Genomic DNA, 20519 nt, shown 5'->3' on the forward strand with positions numbered 1-20519 from the left:
GCCGTCAGTTTCCATGCTGGTGGCTGCGGCTGACGTACTTGGCCTTGGACTAGGAGGTCGGGCCATTCGGACAGGAACCATGGTCCGTCCACTGCCATTTGCATCACCGTAGCAAACCACGCCCTCCTTGGCCAATACGGAAGTATTGCTATCACTTCCGTCTCCTCTCTCTGTATCTTTCTCAGTAGGCGCGGAATGACTGGAATCGGCGGGAAGACATACGCTCTGAACATGTTCCACTCCGCTGTCAGGGCATCTACCTGCTCCGCTTGCGGATCTCTGAACCTTGAGAAGTACCTTGGGACTTTTTTGTTGTGACTTGTGGCCATAAGATCCACCTGTGGCCACCCCCATCTCTCTACGACCATGTTGAACAGGCTGTCGTTGAGCGCCCACTCGCCCGGTAAGCACTCTGTTCTGCTTAGCGAGTCCGCAACCAGATTGTCTTTCCCTGCCAGGAAGACTGCCGAGATGCCGTGCACGTGACACTCTGCCCATTCCAGCAACTGGGATGCTATCTCCATGAGGCGTCGACTTCTCGTCCCACCTTGACGGTTTATGTATGAGACTACCGCCCGGTTGTCTGATCTTATGTTTAGGTCTCTGGCTATCAGCTGATCCTGGAACTCGTGACAGGCCATGACCACCGCCTTCATCTCCCTGAGGTTGGAATGTGCGGCTTGCCACCTTGGAGACCACCGTCCTTGCGCAATGGACTGACCGCATGTCGCTCCCCAGCCTCCTTGGCTGGCGTCTGTTGTTACTGTGACCTGGTTGACTACTGCAAACGATTTTCCCGCTTCCAGTCGTTTCACGTCTGACCACCAGGCCAAATCTGACTTTGCGGCTTTTGTCAATATTATCTTTTGAGTGAGATCTTTGCTGTTCTTGTTCCACTGTGACAGGAAGCAACTTTGGAACTTTCTTGTGTGGAACCTTGCCCAAGGTACAGTTTCCAATGCGGCTGCCATCAATCCCAGTATTTCCATGCAGTCCTGGGATGACACGACTGATCTCCTCATCATCAATGTCACTTGGTGTACCAATTTCTCTCTCCTGGTCTCCGTGACTATTGATACCCCCAAGTATGTAATCTTTTGAACTGGCACCAGTTGGCTCTTTTTTACATTGACCAGCCATCCATGATGTTCCAGACATTTGAGCACTAGCTCTGTGTGCTCCTTTACCAGTTCTTCTGAGTCCGCCACGATTAAGATATCGTCGAGATAGGGCCAGAGTTTTATACCCTGTTGTCTCAGCCTTGCTATGATCACAATCAACACTTTGGAGAAAGTTCGCGGGGAAGTCGACAGGCCGAAGGGAAGAGTCACAAATTGATAAGTGACCCCTTGCAGACGAAACCTGAGAAACTTGTGATGGTTTGCGTAGATGGGTATATGTAAATAGGCGTCTTTTAAGTCTATGGACGTCATGTAATCCCCGCGTTTTAAGTCTGGAATTATCGATCTTACTGACTCCATCTTGAACGTTCGACTTAACACAAACTTGTTCAAGCGCCTTAAGTCTAGGATGGTCCGAAAACCTCCTGACGCCTTTTTCACCACGAAGAAGCGAGAGAACCATCCCTGCCTCTCTTGCTTCTTCGGCACTGCTTCGACAACTCCTTGTCTTAGCATTTCTTCCAGACTTGAAAATAGCGCCTGTCTCTCCTCCATGTCGCTGGGTACTGGCGACTCCACAAAGAGACTTCCCGGAAGTCTCATAAATTCGATTCGATATCCGGACTGAATTATTTCCAGAACCCACCTGTCCGTGGTGGATTCTCGCCAAGCTTGGTAAAACTGTTTGAGCCTGGCGCCAACTCTCTGTATGACGGCGTCATTGTTGCTCCTTTCGGAAAGGAGCCTTCCCTTCTTTCCCTCTTTGGGAACGAAAGGACGCCCGAGACATCCAGCTTCCTCTCCTATAGGCCCTTCCCGGCCTATAAGCCCTGGAGTCTCTGTATTCCTGCTGCTGAAATCGATTAAATTTCGCTGGAATATTCTTTTTGACAGCTTTATCTTGGGGCAACCAGACTGATTTGCCCCCCGAGATTTTAGTAATTAGCTCATCAAGCTGTTTGCCAAACAGGTACTCCCCTTGGAATGGCAAGGATAACAGTTTATTCTTTGACTGTACGTCAGCCGCCCAAGGTTTCAACCAAAGGGCCCGACGTGTTGCCGCTGCAGTGGCAGCTGCTCTAGCGGATAGGCGTATGGAGTCCATAGTTGCCTCACACATAAACTCAACAGCCAATTGTACATCTTGGACTGTTTTTAGGAGTTCGGACCTTTTAATACCGTCCAAAATGTCCGCCTCCAATTGCTGGCACCATCCTCGCATTACACGTGAGGTGACAGCCATAGCAGCCGCTGGCTTAAGGGATGCCCCTGCCGTAAGGTACTGCTTTTTTAGACCCAGCTCAAGTCTGCGCTCCATAGGGTCTTTGAAGATATTTACATCTTCCAAGGGAAGTGTAGTCTTCCTAGACAGCCTAGATATAGCTGCGTCAACTTTTGGCGCCTCTTCCCATGTCGACACCTGATCCTTGTCGAATGGGTACATTTTCGTTACTCTGGTGGAAGCAGCCACCCTCTTATCCGGGTGCTTCCACTCCTCAGTAATAACAGCTTTCAAAGTCTGAGATAAGGGAAAACATTTCCCCTTCCTTTTCTTATCCTTGAACAAAAGTTCCTGTAAATTAAGGTCCTCTTGCTGATCCTCAATATTGAGGGCCCTATGGATAAGCTCTAACAGGTTATTGATCATATCAGGATTGAAGTCCTCCGACTTGTCCTGAGGTGTGTCTTGATCCTCATCCGGATCCTGACCCAGCAACTGCGCACAAGTGATGTCCTCCACAGAGTCATCCGAGTCGTCACTTAAGACCACATGCTTCCTTTTTCCAGACATTTTACTCAGGTCTTCTTTTGTAACAAAAGTCCCTGCTAATGCTGTTTTCAGCATATCCACTAGGTTCGTCATTTGAGCCGTGGGTAAAGGCTGAGGGGCCTTACACTCCTCACAGAGGCCGCCCACATGCTTTTCCGGTAAAGTTTTATCACATGAAAAACACTTAGGTGAGTGCGTCCTCTTGTGTTTGGCTTTACTCTCCTTCTCTTTGCTGGCCTCAGACCTGCAACAGCCAAATACCATGCCTAATTAGCCTTAATCCAAAGCACCATCACCTGATCACCATAAGGAAAAAAAAATTTCCCAAACCAAAACCAAAACCAAAGTACTAGTAACAAAAACCAAAATCAAAGTACCAATAACCAAAACCAAAATCAAAATCACCCAAAAAAAAATCACTGTTTGTGGCTTACCCTGACTTTTTGGCTGCCTGCCGATTTTCCTCTTCCATAGTATAGCAGCGGTGCGCACTGACACAAAATAGAACAACAGTTCAGACTCTGCTTAACAGGAAAGCCAGCAGCCCCCCAGCATTAAAATGCTGCGCATACCTGCTCCAATAATGAACACCTGCAAACTAACAGCCACCTGGATGCCTGCTTCAATAATTATCCAACTCCCTGTACAACAAGACAGATACTTATTATACTGAATAATATACACCCAGTGTGGCATGGAACTCAAGGCTGGAACCATGCCACACACTTAACAATAAATGACATAAGCTCCATACCTAGACAGAAAAATACACAGGCTCACCAGACCAGATCGTACTGCTGCCGCTCGCCGCTCTCCGCTCCTTAGCCCGCTGCACGTGGATGCCGGGATACAAGCATACAGACGCCGGCTTCTTCCGCCCTTAAGAGGACGGAGAGCCGCGTCATCACCCTGCGCCGCGCACCGCCGCTGACGTCCGCCTGCTTTCACTTCCTGGATTAACGCAGGCCAGGCGTGCTGCGGCAACGCGATCCCGGCCGCCATTAGCAGCACGCCTGTGGACGCCGCCGCTTGTAGCTGCCCCCGTAGGGGTCCGCATGCGGCTCAAGGAGTTTACATACCTCCATCCGGGCTCGGCCTGCCCTCCCTCACTGCAGGACCGCCGGAGCTGCCGCAGGGGGACACATAATAGTCAGACTCTTCCTCTACAGCCCCCAGGGTAAGCCACCTCTCACACACTACCCGAAAGGGAAAAAAAGACACTGAGGCCAGGAGGAGGTGCCTTCTTATAGGGGCAGGTGTCTTTTTTTCCCTTTCCGGAGCACTACCCAGTGGGGAGGAACCCATTTGTGATGGCTGCCATGGGGGAGGTAGAGGAAATACTTCCTTTTTTAATGGTGAAGGCTGGGTGAGTGCACTATTCTGTGGTGATGTTCAGACAATTTTTCTCAAGATATGATTTTCATATAAAATAAACAAAAAACATGAAAGAATTCTGTAATCACTTCTTAGGGCAGTATTTTCATATAAAATAAACAAAAAATCATGCAAGTATTCTGTAATCACTTCTTAGGGCAGTATTCAATTAACATAATCGCAGTGAGCAGCGAATCCTGTTTAGGATTCACTGCACTGTCGCCGCATTCCGGAGGGCTGGAGCCTTCGCTGCCAGCCCTCCCTGTCCTGGTATTCAATGCCGCAGGGGCTCGCTGCCCCTAACGGGGAATCTTAACCCCTGCGGCGTCCCGCAGAGAGCCGGGGGACGGCGGCAGGCAGGGAGATGGAAGTCTTCCTGCCTGCCCCAGAATGTATGTGGAGGAGAGGAGGGCCCCCCGGGACCCAGGCAGCACAAGCTGCCCCCTCCCCCCCGGGAGAGCCAGCAGGGGACCGGGTATTCACTGCTCCTGATCGTGCATATGTAATGATCGGGAGCAGTGAATTTATGAATATCTAATGAGCGGCTCTCGTCTCCCAGCCCCCTGCTGGCTGTTATGTGTAAAAAAAATAATAATTTTTTATTATTTTATCACATGAATAAAACATCTATATATTAAAAAAAAATTTAAATGTATGCTTGTTGCCCAATCACAGCCAAACTGTTGAATCAATTGACTTTGACAATCGGCATAATAATAGTCTAAAGGCTGGGTTAGAACATAAGCTATGTATCTTTCCAATTCCAACACACATTTGTGGGTCAGAAGCCGCCACTCACAGCACATAAAATGGAGATTTGTAGTGCAGTTAATTTCAGAGAATATCAGATAGATAATAAGGTCAAGTAAAAGTATTAGAGAGATTCTAAGCTGAAGTAAAAATATAATTAAAAAACAAATTATTATTATCCTTTGTTTTTTATGGCACCACAAAGTTTCTGCAGCTCCTTACAACATACAGTACATAAACAATGATCAAAAGAAGAAAATAGTAACTTAAATCACAAGACAATGCAGCACAAGTACGTGGTTTATAAACATTTCTGCATTAGCAATGATAACACTGAAATAAGTAACAGGGTGGCAGAAAGCAATGGTTAAGTGCTTTTGCAGAGAATATACAGTATAATACTGCAGTAACTAGACATTTAGGTGCCCTGTTTAAGAAAAAGCATTGCCCTAACAAAGCAATTCAATTCTGGCCAATGCCATTCACCTGGCCAAATAAGACAGACAACAAATACGCTGAGCACCAGGCCAATCTTGCACAAAAGTGTTCACTGAGCCATTGGGTAGTAAGCATTTTTGTGCAAAACTGGTATTTGGCTGGCCGTGAAAAAGGTGTAAGGTGGGGTGTCACTACTAACATTTAAACATCTAAATGCTGATTTAATGTGAAAACATCCACCTAACTTCTTATAACTCTACAAACAATGTAAGTGCACTGGTGCAGCACATTTTCCTTTAAAGCCACATCATTGATATATCCTTCCTTACCAAAGGCCCCCAGACAGTGTATTAACTTGTCAACCCATGGAGTGTGTCTGTGACAGATGTAACCAAGGAGATGTTGAGCGAGATGTTGAGCAAGATATTAGGCCCTCCCCTAAGAAGCTGCTGCTTCCAGGGTCCTGGACTAAGAAAGGACCCGCAGCCCCACCTGGAGCCCTATATAAATATATGACAGCATACTAACCTGCCCTGAAGTAGATAAGGGACAAGTAAGGTAAGAAAAGCATATGAACTTACATTATAAAGGGGAAGGGTAGTCAAACAGGGATGACACACATAGGGTAAAGGGTGAGCATGAGACAGAGGTCAAGAGAGATGGTTTAGATTAATAAGTGGGCCTTGAGAGCCTGTTTTGCAGACAGAAGAAGAGTCTGTTAGGGAGAGGTATACAATTTCAGAGGTAGGGAGCAGCATATACAAAATCTTGGACCTGGAAATGGGAGAAAGTAATAAGTTGGCAGGTGAAGCAGCATTCATTTGTGGAGCAAAGAGGGCACGCGTGAGTGTGAAAGAATAATAAGGTAATGGAAGTAAATGGCAGAGGAATGGGTCTGGACTTTGTAAGCTAGTGTAAGATGCTTGAACTGGTTTCTGAAGAAAGGGAGTCAGTGTCGTAGTTGTAGGAGGGGAAGGTAGAAATAATACGCTTTAAAAGAAAAAATGTGCTGGGCAGCATCACTGAGGACAGATTGGACTGGGAAAAGCATTAGTCAGGTAGACCAGAAAGCAGGAGGTTACAGTAATCCAATCAGGACTATGACCAGAAGGTCAGTGAGTTGATAAGATCATAGTCGCATCCTGGGTGAGAAAGGGTCTGACCCTGGAAATTTGTTTGTGATGGAAATGGTAATACTATGAAAGGTAATGTATATGTGGTTTGATGGAGAGTGAGTAGTCAAGAATAACTCCAAAACAATGCACTTGGGGGCAAAAAGAGATGATTGGGCCATCAATAAATAATTAAATTGTGGGAAGTAAGGCTATGCAAGATGGTAGGAGGATGTTTAGTTCAGATTAACCATATTAAGTTAAAGAAAACGCTGGGACATCCTCAAAGCAACTGCAGAGAGGCATTTGGAGATATGAGGGAGAGGAGGAGATAGAGGTGATATGGGAGGTTAAAATATGTTGATGAGCTCACCTAAGGAAGATGTATAAAGGCTGAATAGGAGGGGGGGGGGGGGGTCCATAATGACTGGATGAGTTATAAGACTTCAAGCCAGAGCTGCTAAAATGAATGAGATGGGGTGGGGTAGGCTGAGAAAAAGGGGTGGGGTGTGATTTTCTAATATATGGAGTCAATTTTAGATGTGAAAGTGGTGGTCAGTGAGGGGGGATGGTGAATTGGAATTACTAGAACTATCACCATGGTATGTGAAGACCAAATCCAGTGAGTGCATATTTACATGGGAGGGCAAGGAGGTTGATTGGAAGAGACCAAACAATGTTGGGTGTTTAGAAGCAGATTATTCTGTGTGGATATCAATTGGGAAACTGAAATCACAAAAGATAATGGAGGGAAGATCTAAAGTGAGGAAGTGATGATGAAGCCAGGAGGATGGATTTTGTAGTGAGGGTCAGGGGAATGGTTATTGACAGATACTCAAAGGGTAAAGTGGTTGGTAGAGCATGAACTCCAAATGCAGAGAATGTTGATGGATCTGAGGGTATAAAATGGTGAGATTAACCAGAGGATAGAAGGACCCACACTCTACCACCACAGTGACCCCCAGGGCAGGAGTATGAGAAAATGTGAGGAACACATTTTGCAGGGTTACTAAACTCACCGTATAATGTAGTAAATATGGGTTTTCTATCATTCTAATTTTAAAACATCATAAAGTACTAGTAAGCTCGCTTGAAGCTAATGCTTCAAAAGCTACTCTGCTACCTTGTACAAACATGCACAAACACTTGCCTCTGTGTCTGTGCATGTCTGCAAGAAAGAAATGTAGTTTCACTCGCTGCCAATAGATGGCAGTGGCCCTTATTCAGATCTGATCGCAGTACAAATTTGTTCTCAAAATGGGCAAAACTATGTGTACTGCAGGTGAGGCAGATGTAACATGTGCAGAGAGAGTTAGATTTGGGTGGGGTGTGTTTAAATTGCAGTGTAAAAATAACGCAGCCAGTATTTACCCTGCACAGAAACAAAATAACTCACACAAATCTAACTCTCTCTGCACATGTTACATCTGCCCCACCTGCAGTGCACATGGTTTTGTCCATTTTGAGAACAAATTTGTACTGTGATCAGATCTGAATAAGGGCCAGTGTTTCCTAGACACACGGACACTAGACATATATATATTATAGATATATTCCCAATGGATTCTGGTGGTTTGGGCCTTACTAAAGCAGTGCTAACAACATGGGGAAAGGTAGATTGGGGAAAAGAACCTGTGCACCAGTACCACTAAAGATCCGTTTTTTAAAGCAGTGCTAAGCAAGCTGCAAAAATAGTAAATAGCAAATGTACCCCCTAGTTGCTATTCACCAGCTGTTCAATCTTGCCAACGCTCCTCATTACATTGTGAGTTTTAAGTAGAGGGTGATGAAAATATCTGTATATAGGTTATGACCGAATCAAGATACAGAGACTACTAATCACTTTATCAGCCATTCAATGCACATTAAAGCCTATGATTATCAATAGCCTATATGTGAGCTGGGGTTAGGGGAACTATCAGGGCCGGGTTAAGGTGTGTGGGGGCCCTGGACAAAAAGGTCTGTGCCCCCCTCATCATCTCTCCCCCCCCACCAGACAGACGGAGGCATCCCCCCCCCCCTGCAAGACAGAGGTGTCATCCCCACCCCTCCCCGTACCTGGGCAGGGTGAGGATGGGTGACAGGCAGTCAGACAGCGAGATCTGGCAGCTGGGGTGAGGAGGGGTTCTGCACTGTGTCAAAAGCAGTTATCACAGCCAGGGTCGGGTAGCGCTGGCGGGCAGAGGGTTCATGCAGCGTATGTGAAGTCAGCAGCATGGTCCCTGCAGCAGATGGGAACTAGTTAGTTCGCATAGACCCGCCAGCGCTACCCACCCCGTGCTGCCAGACCCCGCTGCCTGCCACCGCAGCAGTGGGGTGGCGGGTGTGGGGGCCCCAGATGTGTGGGGGCCCCAGGGCGACCACCCCTATAGCCCTGTGGCTAATCCGCCACTGTCAACTATAATTAGATCTCTGCAGAGAGGGTCAATTAAACCATTCCTTTTTTATTTAACAGCAAGTTTTGTAGCTTGGAAACATGAATTAAAGACAATCTCCAGGATGTTTTTCAACAACTGGGTGAGATAGATAGGAGTGCCACAGCAAAGGTCATTTTGTGAACTAGAAGAATTTGCATTTTAGCATTCCAGCTCATTCATAAGAGAAGTGTAACATCATCTTCTCAATGGTCACACAACAGCAGAGGGAGCACAGGTACTTTGATATGGATGAACATGCTGCTCACTACATTAAATGTCATGTGACCATAGTTGTTGTAGTAAGGGTAAAATGTGCGCAGTTCATATAAACTAGACAGTAACACTAACACATTTTTCTCATAGGATTGAAAACATAGTGAATGAGATTTACTAATTGGTTAATGCATTACTGTAATGACACCTGAAAACTAAAGACATTGAATATATTTCAAATTAAAGAACAGCCCTTATGTTCTTTCTCCCACAGTTTCTACTGTTTTGTAAAGAATAAATATAGTAATTTTCCAGACATTTTTGGTCATAAAGTTCATCAAGAGTAGTCATACTGGCTTGGTTTTTAAAATTACTAATAGCTTTGAACACTGGAATACTTACATGTTTCTCTCAGCACTACAGCCAGATATACAAAAGCAGTATTTAAAAAATGGTAGACTTACATAAAAAATCAGACAATGCTAGTCACAGAAAACTGGTGAAAGAGAGAAGTTGGAAAGAATTGTAAATGTCTACAAGGACTTAGGGCCAGGAACCATAGTTTCAAAACCACAGGTCTAAGGTAACATTGTTGGCTAGAATAGTTCACAGTTTCTTTACAGGAAACTGGTAAGTTGTTTCTATTAGACATTTTACAGACTCTTCTCTGAATTCAATGATATTCTCAGAGAAGAAACATGTTATCAAAGATATTAGACTTGCATTTTTGAAAGAAAAAATACAAACACCTCAGTTCTGTTAATAATTAAATGGTTATATTTTAATGATGCACATTGGATTCAACATTTTATTTGCACAAAGAGCCTCTCATGTACAAATGGAAAAAGGCAATTGTGAGACACCTAAAAAGTTCCTTAAAATTGTCAGGAAACATGCAGGAATGCCCAGGCGTTTTCAGGGAGGGTCTGTGAAATTGGTTTCGATCTCAATCAGCCTGTATCTGTTGCAGAGTTGTGAAAGTGTCAGAGTTATGTACCCTTGCACAGACTTGGAAAACCATTCGATGGTGAGTGAGTTTCAAATTGATTTGTAGCTGGCCGGTGATCGGTAATATTTTATCAAGCCATTCGCAGAATTGCACAGAATGGGTATTCACCCTGATAGGGAGGCGGCTAAATCAGGCATGTCCAAACTATGGCCCTCCAGCTGTTGTGAAACTACAAGTCCCATTATGCTTTGCCACAGTTTTGCTATTAGGGAATGCTAAAACTATGGCAATGCATGCTGGGACGCGTAGTTTCACAACAGCTGGAGGGCCACAGTTTGGACATGCCTGGGCTAAATGATCGCAGACCTCTGCAATTTCACACAGCAGCAATCAGGTCTGAATTAGGCCCAAGATCAAATTAATATCACATCAATCAAGACGTATTTACAAATCATAACCCCAAATAAATATTAAATATTTATATTAAAGGGATAAGTTAATGCAGGAATTCAAAGCAAAATCCTTTAAGTAATGTGGGCCAAACATCTACGGCTCAATTCCTTATTCTATCATTCTGATTGATTGATTAATTCAGAGTGACAGAACGCTGGTCATGCCCTCATATCAGTGAAAATGGGGTGTGGCCTCATGGGAGGGCTGCAAAAGGTCACTCACCCTGGTCAAAGTTGGACGGTATGATTAAGTTGAGGCAGAAGTTTATTATTTATAGTTTCTTATATAGCGCAGAATATTTTGTTGCACTTTACAATTTTTAACAACAGTGATAAAACAAACTGGGTAATAACAGAATGACACAGAGGTAGGAGGGCCCTGCTTGCTAGCTTACAAGAGTTTAACAAGAAATTGTAGATAAATGGTTTTAAAAGTACGAAATGAATTCTGTATGTTTTACGAAGCAGGTGATTAATAGCATAATTTGTAGATGCAGCAGTATGTGATAGCTTAGGGAATTATAGGTATATATTATAAAGGCTTATTGTAGTTTGTATGAAGAGGTGACACATTCTAACAGCTTTGTACTTTGGAAACTTCAGGATAGTCTAATTCAGAAGCTGGAGAAAGAGCTGTCAAAAATAGCTCAGCAACAGAAAGCTTTATAAATGGGAATAATGATGACATTGATTAATTATGTTAAGTTGTTGTGTTTTATTGTTGACATATGTTAGGTGGAAATTTGGAAGAATTGAGAAATAATATAATTTCAGTCCTGTACATTAAAATGTATGAATATTCATGATATACATGTCCATCATAACAAAACACTTTCCATCTGTGACTATAGACCTGCCAAAGGAGGGACACATATCGGGCCTGTTTCAGACTGGCATGCTAGTTTGTTGTGTGGTTGTAACTTGCAATTGTTTTGTAAGCGCCTTGAGTACTACTCAAGAAAGAGCGCTATATAAATACAATTATAATTATTATTACTGTGCATACTACCGGACTAACCATATACAACATTGAACAAATGAAATGATTCAATCTCACATGCACCTCCATTTCCAACTGAGAGGGTGTTCAGACATACAGATGGACGGCAGTTGGTTTGCCAGCGTTTAATAGTCCTACAGCAGCATCACTATCGCCAGAATCCCAACAGGGCCTGGGCAAGTATACCCTCTCCCCTTACCTCCCTAACCCTCCCTACCTGATGCCTAACCCAAACTCATCAAGCCTAACCCTAACCCTCCCCTCTCTGCACGGGATGCTTGCTGTCAGAATTCCACTCGTCAGGGTTCAGGTGTCTAGTGCCTTGGCTGACAGTTGGGATTTCAGGATGACTGCTCAGTGCCCGCATCTTAATGGCCGGCATGGTGAACACATCCCATTTGGACATAGCTATTCTGAGATTAGTAAAAGCAGACATTTGTATAATTTCCGATACATCTCTTGCCACAAGGATAGGCTTGTGGTAAGTGAGATGATAGGGTCGACAGGGCATTTTAAAAGGGGATGCATAGATGAGTCTTATAAAAATACAGATAAAATAAACATTTATTTCTGAAGCCCCAAGATATTATTTCCTAAAAGTATAATATTCTCTAATCAAGTACCCTCATTTTTCTGGGAAAACCATATGGACACTCAGTATTCTCCCCAGAAAATTTTCCGAACAGGGTGGCATCAAGAAGAAGCCGTGTGTGGGTCTTCGCAATAAAAAAGTGGGGAGCTGCACTGTCAGAAGGGTGTGTATAGCATCTGAGTGGGGAGTGGGGAGCTGCACTGTCAGAAGGGTGTGTATATAATCCCTTTCTCAGCTCTGACTTTCTCAGCTCCTAATTGGCCGCCTAGCGGCCAATAGAATCATTCTATGGAGAGGCGGGGAAGATGAAAAATTTCTGCGCCTCCGACAGTCTGATGCGGGGAGCTGCTGGAGTCGCCGGCATGTCACAGAAGGTGACAGAAGACCAGGACTACGTCGGATCAAGACTACAGATCTTCACAGGAGGACCTGGGTGAGTTGGATTTCCTTCCACAGGTCCCCCATGGATTTCTTCGGACCCGGATGGACGCCGACAGATGCCGCTAACATGGTCATCGACATGGTGGCGAATGCCGACATGGATCCGAAACAGGAGAAGGCACCGGACCAAGACCCAGGGACCTACCTACGGGCTCAAGATAGATAAGTATCAGTATGTATGGGCTTTGGATGTATTAAAGTTTTGGGTACTTATGTAATATCTGGGCTCCCGTTTTTCTTATGAGACCGCGTCCCCTCGCGGGGTTCGCTGAGCTCACCACGCTTCGGGCACGGTGGCTCACTGCGCTCGCCACACTATATAAAATCAACTCCATGCGTAGTTGGATGGTAGGGGTATGAAAAAATGGGGTGCATTTAACATGGGAGCCCAGATAATACATAAGTACCAAGTTTTATTTTTATTGTGTGTCAGTGTGTGTTTATTTCACTATTTTTTTTACTGTGGAACTACAAGTGCCAGCGGGCCCTTTAATGCCCCGCAGGCTGGGACTTGTGGTTCTCTAAGTCCCAGCTTGCGGGGGAGGCTTGCTGGGACTCATAGTTCCACAGTTAAAAACAATAGTTTTTTATTCTATTATTTTACACTTAATCAGCCCGGTGGCCACCGCTCCAGGGCCACCACCAGGCTTCAGCCTGGTCAGGTAAGTCCTGGAGGGTGGGTGGACCCCTTTATTGGGGGAGTCCCCACTGCCCCTGGCCAGGCTGACTGGTCAGTATGGTGAGGTTTTGGCCACGGGAACTTATATAATAAGTGTCCCCTGGCTGTGACATTACCCTGCTGGCTGGTTTGGCCTGGGGCTGGTTCTTAAAATACGGGGGACCCCTAGTCATTTTGTCCCCCGTATTTTGGGAACCAGCCCCGGAACTGGAGCTGGTTGTAAAAAATCGGGGAACCCCTACTTGCCGGGTTTCCTGATTTTTTATTACCGGCCCCGGCTCCTTCAGCCTGGTTTCAGCTGTGGGGGGGACCCCACGCTGATTTTTTTTCATTTATTTATTTTTATATTTTTTAATCAATAAAGCCTGCACGGATCTGACTGATCCGTGCAGGCTAAAGCCAAATACGACAGGAAAATAAAGTGTATTTTACGAATGTCCCATCAATATGAATACGAATATTTGTATTTTTGGCATAGTAAATGCCAAAAATACGAATACACCCAAAAAATTTGTATTTTCCGAGGAAAATACGATTTTTTTCTACGAATTCATATTAGTAAATTTCCCCCAATATATCTATTTTGATTCTTGTATAAAACATCTACCTAATTCAGAGAGACTACAGTATATGTTCTTATTTAGCTATTGAGCGACTATAAAGGATAATAAAAGGGTATTTGTTATTATTGTCATTACTACTGTATTTTAAAGTGGACCCAGAATGCACAGCAATTCAGCTGTGACATGTAGAGATAGGCTGTCCAAGTGCATGAAGTACTGTGTGACAACCTGGCTCAGTTTCCAGATTAAGCTGTCAGACTACACAATTTGTGCTCCCAGACTAAGTTTGCCTGCTTGTCACAGTTTTGCTACTGTGCATACTCAAGATAGACTGCCCAAAAGGGAGAATAAACTTGCTGGAGGAAATGCACTCCAGCAATGGGGTCCGGCAAGAATCCAAGTTTTTTTTTTCTTTTTTTTTATTACAACAGAGTGTAACACTATGCAGCAAAGCAATAAGTAATGCAAAATAAAATGGTGAAAAAAATCGAATAAAATAATAATTATAACAATATCAGGAATATATTTTTTAATTTACTTTATACATATATGTATTTGTTTGTATTGGACTCAAAGAAGCCTTAAATACGTAGATACTGTACACAAATTAAAAACGAAGAGGAGAAAGAAACAAAAGGATTAGACTAATAAACACAGGAAGATAAAATAACCCTACTGTCATATTTTTGCAGGATATATAAATAATTTTGATTTATTAATTAGAAACACTTAGGAATGCATTTTCCAAGCCACACCGATCCAATCCCACTATAAAGACTCTGCCAAGATAAATGTCATAGCCTTCCTTAATTTAACACATGGGATCAGATGAATGAAAATCCAATTCCCCTTCCACTTCTCAAAAAAAGAGTGTCTTACTGCTGGGAAACAAAGAAATGATTTTCTCCTGGAAACGAATCAGAAGACATACCATATTTCAGTAGCCAGAATATAATTCAACTGAGCTCGGTATAAGAAGTAAAAAAAAAAAAAGTTCAAAATCTATCATATAAACATTGTTTAAGGGAAAACTGCATTCCTTTACAGAGCTTGCGGATCAGAGTGTGTCCAGGCTGTGTTGATGCTCACAGCTGAGAAATAGGCAGACCCAATGTGAGTGGACTTGGTGAGGACCTGTGCATAAAGTACAAACAGGAACTGGACAATTAGAAATTCCTTCATTCTGCATAAGGTAGGACATCTGCTTTATACTGCTTGATGTAATGGATTATGTAAATATTTTTACAGCAAGCTAATATTTTTCCTTTACTTGGAGTCATACAATGCAGCCTAAATATGTGTGAGGTGGCAAGAAGCACAGAAGTCTGAAATATTCATTTCAATCCTAGCAAAGAAACAAATCTGAACTCAACCAAATATTCACAAAATCATACATGGAAAGCAACAAAGTGTGTCTGCTTAAAATGTACTTGTGATTTAAACAAAGACTTACTGTAACTGCAATATAAGTACAATGAAGTACACATTTACAGAAGTGGATTTGGCAGACTGAGCATTTCAGCTCAAAGTAAAATAATCAGTGAAAAGAGTTTGCCTGCTCACTGAATGTCTCTGTGGCTGGAGGCCTGAAAAATGTTTAAATTACTTTACCAAGAATCATATGCAAGGTACAAGCGAAACAGAGCAAAGGGATATTTTGAACCTACTATTATTAAACAAGTGACACACCTGGATTGTGAAACTAGTGACTTTTTATATACTGTACAAGGTCCCTAAGCCAAACACAGGCGAATAGTATGCAAGCATTGTGATCACAATCACCAGTCACGTACAATTTAAAAAAATATTAAGTACATACAGTAATTGTGATCCCAATCAATACAGTCACGTACACTTTTAAAATATATAAAGTACATATGCAATTTAAATTGAACTAAAAGTTTATGGCAGTGGGCATATGAATAAGATATTATTACATATACAATGGCAGCATATAAAACTGGAATTAGGATTGCAGTAATACAAACATTATTATAATGTTTGCTGTTGTGTACACCAGTATAATAATGTGTATATTAAGTATATTACATTGTTGAAAAGTCAGTGAAATGTTATTTATGATGAAATGGGATTTATTTACTAAGTCTTGGAGAGAGTGGGTCGACATAAATTACCAGCCAATTAGCTCTTGTGTTAGAGGCTGTGTTTGAAGAATGATTTAGGAGCAGGTTGGTTGATTCTTTATATACGTCCACTTGATCTCTCTCCAAGGCTTAATAAATAGACCCCAATCTTTATTAAATCTGTATGCACATATCTAATCTAATTATTTAGATTGACTGAATAGTTCATCCTTTTGGCACAACGAGTACAAATATATCTCTGTGCGTACTATGGAGTGTATGTTGCAAGGCCCTACACCTAAAAATGGTGCACTAAAGCCATAAACCATTATGTACTGACAGGTCTTATACTATAAAGCAGTGTTAAATAAGATTTTCCAATACCCATTATCAAAGCAATAAGTGTTTTGTTCCACCAAATGTAAGAATATCACTGCTGCAGATAAGTGATGCTCAGTTACCTGGCAATATCACTTCTTAGACATTAGAAGAATGTTGTTTTCTATCTTTTAACAGAATATATATGGCAAACTGCAGCTAGGCCAATTTACTATCAGCCAAATTCGGCTGATTTGTCATGTTTACAAACGACAACTTCAGCCAAATTCAGGTGTACGAATGAGTACACCATTGAGAGAACTTGGCCAGTCATGGTTTCAGGTATACCGAGACAGGGTTCAGCCCGGTCAGGAGTGCTCTGGAAGGGAAGGATCCCTTTATTGGGGGGGGGGGGGGTCCCCGCTCCCCCAGTGACCTGGCCAGGGCTTACCAGCCAGGGTGTCATGTTTTGGCCAGGGGAACTTATATAAAAAGCTTTCCCCAGCTGTGGCATGGCACCACTGGCTGTTGGAGCCTGGTGCTGGTTATAAAATACAGGGGATCCCTATTTTTTGTCCCCCATATTTTTGTAACCAGGACCAGAGCCTGGGTCTGGTTATGCTTTTGGAAAAACCCCACGCCGTTTTTAAAAATATTATTTTTTCTAATTTTTTGCACAGAGTAGCCTGCTCGGATCTCACTGATCCTTGCAGGCTTCATGCTTGTCTATATTTGGATGCTAGGGAAACGGCAGCAAAATATGAATTACTTCCTTTATTGAAAATTTGAATCCCAAGAATACAGTAGCTTAGTAAATTAGCCGTATTTGTATTTCAGACCGGTCACGACTGATCCCGTACATGGGATCAACCATGATCGGGGATCATTGGTAAATTCCCCAAAGACACTATTTTGTCCCTGCAAGCATAATATTTGCAAATACCATATTTTTGAGACTGATATACAGAATAATGGACAAACACATACAAATTTCACATTAAATATAAATAAAACACCAAGGGCCTTAATACATCATAGGTATATATGTGATTATGGGCCAATAACATAGAAGGCAGAACCAAATTGATTTTGTTTTTTAAATGACTGCAAACATCTGAGCACTACTCAGCTGATCTGTACAGTAATATAATACTGTACCTTCCAACTTAGAGCATGGAAGTAAGTTGATGAAAAGAGGCCAGACGGAGGGGACAGCGGTGTCATTTCAGGCCCTTTAATGATTATTGGCTGCTTTGCAGGAAAGAAGAGCAGATCACTGCCTCACCAAACCTGTCCTAAACCCCACCCCTACCAGCCCACAGGAACACTATGACACAAGGGTAGGGCAGAGGGAGGTTTTAATTAGCTGTATTGTTGGGAGGTGCATAGATCAACTGCAGGAATGCTGATAAAAGGGATCTATAGTAACTGTCACTGGGAGTGTGAGGGGATCTTATTTTTTGCCATAGTGTGTTTTTTGTTTGTCACGGAGGGTAATTTTACAAATAGACATACAATACAAACATATCCAAGAATATAGTTCTTTTGCTAGTTCTAAGGTAACAACAGAAATGGGTGTATGTTACAAGGGTGGGGAGTGATCGTACAGGAGACTACTGTACACACCAATTTGTATATTTGTTTTTAAGATAACAGATAAATAGGTTTTTAAATGCTTGTTCCTGACTTCAATAATAAAAACAGATAATATAAAGTGGTTAATCAAATCGATGAATTTGTATAGCTTTAAAATAAAACTGGTTCCAATATAAAAAAAAGGTAACAGTAACTTTTTAGTACAAGCAATGCAAGCATTTTATATGAAATATTTTTAGAACTCTAATATTTTATGTAGCGTTTTGTAAAATATACTGTCCTTACCTAAAGTGTACTTATTTTGATAATCTGAAATACATTAGGAGAAATATAAAACCCCATAGAACACATCAGTGGGATGCAATGCAGTCCAAGTTCGCCAGAGGTGTGGGACTTTTTTAAAGCAGCAATCATTTACCAGGCAAAATCATGCCTGGTAAATGATTGGCCGAATGACTGCTACCAATGATCTCTGGATGCAAAATCAGTTAATGTTTAATTAGCCTGCCCACTTATTAGATGGTCTGTGTTGCAACAAGGGATCCATCTGGATCCCTCCACTCGCACCAGTCCACTATATTCTCCTGCACTGTGTATGCGTAAATTCAGTTCATGCTTGTGAAAGAACTCTTGTTAAATTGGAGAATAAATTCCGGCACAAGTAATTACCGACAGAACCACTAGTGGTAGGGATTGCGAGGACAGCTGCTTTGTGGATGGTTTTTACTAAGGGATTTATTGGCATACAAAGGTTTAATTTTTAGGTGTTAAATACGCTTTAAAAATAAGAAATCTATTTGAACATATTGGGCGAAATGTAATAGGGTGCGATTTTTTTACACAAAGTCAGAAATCACTTATGATTTCTGGCGAAGTTTAGTTACGGGAATGTGTGCTTTATTTAGATATATGGGATTTTTAGGAACGGGAATGTGCGATATTTTTTAGTAACTGGAGTGTGCAGTTTTTGTCTAAAATTATAAAAAAAGTATACGTAACTGGGCATGCGTCATGGGAATTCCAATCACTGGGACTCCCCTGAACCAATCAGGGCTTAGGTCAGCCTTGATGGGATGCAGGTGTCTCCATGGAGATGCCTACATCCAATCAGGACTGTCCTCCCCTGGAGCTTAGCCCTGATTGATTGAGGGGAGTGACGGATGTCATTGGGATTCCCGTGATGCACGTCACTGGGATTCCCTTAGGGGTCGGGAGAGAAGTCAGTTATGAGGTTACTCTAGTCTGGGGGTACAGGCCTGTGTATTTTAATTTTTAAACCCTGGACCCTCTACTTGACAAAAGATCAAGCCAACGAGGGAACAAGGCATGGTGAGAATGTGTGATTGAGTGTGTGTTTGCCTGTATGTGAATAAAGTTGTACTATACTGGGTTGGTGTGTGTACATTTATTTGTACATGCAGTGGAACTACAAGACCCAGCAGGCCCATTAATGCCCTGCATGCTGGGATTTGCGATTCTACACGTGTCAGCATGCAAGGGAGGTTTGCTGGGACTTGTAGTTCCACTGCATAACACAATGTAATTTTTCCACTCTTATTTTTTTTACACAAAAAGCATCAGCCCGCCACCCACTAGCCGAAGGTGGCAGGGACAGCCTGGCCCTTAGCCCTGGATGAGTTTAACCTGGGGGATCCCTTTATTGGGGGATCCCCACTTCTCAAGGTACCGCGTCCAGGGCTGACCAGCCAGGGTGAGAATGGAACAGCCAGGGATCTTGTTCAAAACGTGTGCCCCAGCTGTGGCATTACACTGCTGGCTCTTGGTACCCAGTACTGGTTCCAAAATACAGGCAACACCTACTCTTTTTGTCCACCTTATTTTTGGAATCAAGACCTATTCAAGAGCACAGTGCTGGTTTCTTAAATAAGCAGGAACCCCATCACCCTCAGTCACACAATAGCTTAGTTATGCAAAGCCTTCAAGATGCTCAATATTATTAGTAGAGCTGCAGATGCCCATTTACTCAAGCAATATTGCAAGGTTGCCGACTCTCCCGGAACGTCCGTGAGACTCCCGGAATTCTGGGACATCTAAAGGACTCCCGGAAGAGGACCCCTTTTTCCCGCAGCCGCCACTTTGCCTCTGAATCTGCGCTCACTACTCACTGCGCTACGACGCTGCCTATGCGATGACGCAGCGCCACCTGCTGGCCAACCAGTACCTTCATCTACATGGTGCCGGGACTTGTAGTCTGACTACTCCGTGTCTGTCCTGCGCTGCCCGCTGCCAGCAGATAGAGAGCTCGGCAAGTTGGCAGCAAAGACACGTGCATGCTGGGAAATGTAGTTCTGGGCGTCTGGCTGGAGAGGCCACAGCATACAAGGACTGCATTCCACACTGCCCCCCTGTCTGGTGTCAGATATGCAGTGACCGGTGACAGGTAATGGCAGAGGGGACAGGGAGCTCTTCTGTATTATTGCTCCTATTACATACTGTTGGTATGGGGTCTGGCAGCTCTGGTGGGAAGGCACAGTGCTACTGGCATTGCCTCACACACTCCCAGTTCCCCTCTATCTAATCTCCTACCTTAGTATTGAGCACATCAGCTCACACACTGAGCATGTCCCCTTGTATATGGCATACAAGTGGACACGCACAGTGTGTGAGCTGATGTGCTCAATAGGTAGG

The 20519-nt window shown here is 43.3% G+C and overlaps 2 protein-coding genes across 5 annotated transcripts in view; one reads left to right on the forward strand and one right to left on the reverse strand.

Moving 5' to 3' along the window:
- Positions 1 to 20519, reverse strand: part of NT5DC1 (5'-nucleotidase domain containing 1) — a 273425-nt gene that overhangs the window by 163800 nt on the left and 89106 nt on the right. The window lies entirely within an intron of this gene.
- Positions 1 to 20519, forward strand: part of COL10A1 (collagen type X alpha 1 chain) — a 147037-nt gene that overhangs the window by 71887 nt on the left and 54631 nt on the right. Inside the window, exon 2 of the mRNA XM_083176856.1 lies at positions 14920 to 15064. The gene's annotated coding sequence lies outside the window, so the exon portion shown is untranslated. The remainder of the gene's footprint in view (positions 1 to 14919; positions 15065 to 20519) is intronic.

This window comes from Crinia signifera, chromosome 3 (assembly GCF_055691185.1).
Source record: "Crinia signifera chromosome 3, ASM5569118v1, whole genome shotgun sequence".
NCBI classification, from domain to species: Eukaryota; Metazoa; Chordata; class Amphibia; order Anura; family Myobatrachidae; genus Crinia; species Crinia signifera.